Source organism: Herpailurus yagouaroundi, unplaced genomic scaffold, assembly GCF_014898765.1.
Source record: "Herpailurus yagouaroundi ecotype Mexico unplaced genomic scaffold, PumYag 208, whole genome shotgun sequence".
In the NCBI taxonomy this organism is placed as follows: domain Eukaryota; kingdom Metazoa; phylum Chordata; class Mammalia; order Carnivora; family Felidae; genus Herpailurus; species Herpailurus yagouaroundi.
This window is the reverse complement of record NW_024412439.1, coordinates 1,941,292-1,943,876: the sequence shown is the minus strand read 5'-3', so window position 1 is coordinate 1,943,876 and position 2,585 is coordinate 1,941,292.

Genomic DNA, 2,585 nt, shown 5'->3' with positions numbered 1-2,585 from the left:
ACACGCGTCTCGACGACCCCCCCAACCGCCTACAAGCCCTGGCGAACTCATACCCGAACCCACGCGCTCGGCAACCTTCCCTGAGATCCCCCCCCCACCCAGTCCCCCCACACCCCATACTCCACAAGCATCTCACCAGCCTCAGGCACGCACCCCGAGCCCTCATCGGACGTGAAATTCCAAATTCCGTTCTTCCCCTCGCAGCATGCACTTGAAAACATTGTTCCTATAGGGGCTTCTCTCAGGAGGTGGAGCCTGGAGGGCGCCAGGGGCTACTGGGGCACCGGTCACTTTCGGTTTCTTGAGCTTGGTGCTTGGGTCACAAGTGCGTTCACTTTGTGGAAATTTACCGATGTACACGTTAGACGTGTGCACTTTTCCGTATGTGTGTTAATACTTCAATAAAACACACTCAAAAATCATTCCGAGAAAGGGGTGCATCGCCTTGGCTAGACTGCCAAAGGGATCTAGAAGGTGGATCCCTTGGCTCACCGTCATCCTCACGTGAGGAATTCACAGACTCACCCCTTCACACGGCCTGGAACTCTCAAAAGAGCAGCCGGAACCGCTCCTTCCATGCGGTTCAACCAGTGCCCATGAGGCACCTGCTATGTGCCAAGCTCTGTGCAAGGCTCAAAGGGAGACAAAGACAAAGCTGGAGAAGAGGCAGACCCTGCAGAGGTTCCAGGGACCTCAGGGCATTAACCTGCTCCAGACAGGGTGGGGTGAGCAGAAACCCCTCACCTCGGAGTATGGGGTATGGTTCAGGGTTTGCTGGGTTGTGGACAGCACCATCCCTGTTCCCAGGAGGCCCAGGTGACATCAACACTATGCCAAGCTCCGTTTTCAGGGTCCCATTCTGCTCTCCTAAGATACCTTAGGCAAAAGTCACTGCACTTCTTTGAGCCTTATTATTCCTCCTCCCTATGAAGAAACCGGGTGGATAAAGACATCCCTTCTGTTCTTACAAGCTGGGATCTAGACTTCCCTTCTCAGGGAAAATAGAAGAGTGAAAGGAAAGGGGAAAAGAGGGACTGAAAGAGAAGGAAGGAGAGAAAAGATGGGGGAGGGAGAGAGGGGAGGGAGAGGGGAGGAGAGCAACAAGGAAGACGGAGAGAGAAACTGACACATGGGTAAACTCACCCGGTCATTTTTCCTTTGAAAAGTCCCAACACTGGTAATTCTAGATGCTAGAAACTCCTCCCCATGGTTTGCAGCCCCCTCCCACTGCTCAGTGTCCCTTCTGCACCAGGAGAGTGAATTAAACCTTGTGGCCGGAACTTGAGCTCCCTGTTTTGAACTTGGCCCACTCCCCCTCCTGGAGAGGGTCCTCAACCAGTTCAACACTCCCCGTAAACTGCAGCTCACTCTTGGCGGGGCCTTCCTGGGCCTTCTGGGAGAGCAGAGCTTTACGTGAATCATGGCCCCTGCCCTCAAAGAACGTAATCCATTAGAATAATTGAGGTCAAAATGGAGGTAAAGTTCACTTTCACTAGGATTTGCAACCCTCAGATGAATTATGCCAATACACCGTGGGTGCTCAGTGCAGGCTGGAGTGCGTTAGATAGGTTGTCTGAACCAGTGCTGCCCAAGAGAACTTTCTGCAATGATCGAAATGTTCTCTAACTGTGCCATCCACGTGTAAGCACGTGAGATGCAGTTAGTGTGAGCAAGGAGCTGAGTTTTTAAGACCTTATTTAACTTGAATTAATGAATTTATTTACTTATTTTAATTAATCAATTTAAACAGCCACATGTGGCTGGATGCTACCACGCTGAACAGCACTGGCCTAAAACCTCACCAGAGCCTCACAAGGTGAGCGGTCTTACTGTCCACATTTTACAGACAAGAATCTGAGGTTTGGAGAGATGCCAGGGCTTGGTCATCCAGGCCAATTTTTCTGCAAATGGGACCCATTCCCTTCCCCACCCAACTAGCGTGTCGCCACAGAGATAAGACGCAAGTTTTGGAAAGAGAAATTGATACAGACAGAAAGATCACGATGGGGCACCTGGCTGGCTCAGTCAGAGAAGCCTGCAACTCTTGATCTCGGAGTCCTGAGTTCGAGTGCCACGTTGGGTGCAGAGATTATTTAGATAAACAAACAAACAAACTTAAAAAAAAAAAAAAAAAAAAAAGATACGATGAGCTAAGTACAGCCCAGAAAGTAAGGTGGAGATTGAGCCAGGCTGGGGGGTGGGGGAGGGCCTCCTGAGGCCCCAAACCCCCACCCATGTGCAGGGTCAGAGGGGACATTCCTGCATTCCTCCAAGTGATTTCTCCTTCCTGCACTGCTTTGAAATATAGCACCTTCTTCCATGGTCCCTCTCTCAATTCACCCTCACGATGAGCCCTTAAGGTCAGCAGTCCTATCCCCATTTTGCAGATGAGGAAACAGAGGCAGCACCCAGCAGTGCTGGGATTCACACCCACACTCTGGTCCAGAGCGCATAAGCAGCCTTGCAGAGGAGGCTGAGGGACAAGCCAGACCCTGTGCCCACGCCCAAAGCAGTCCCAGGGCACAGGGCTGGCGCAGACATCTTCATCGGCCCTTCCTAGCGTAGCCGGGGCTCAGGGGTACAAG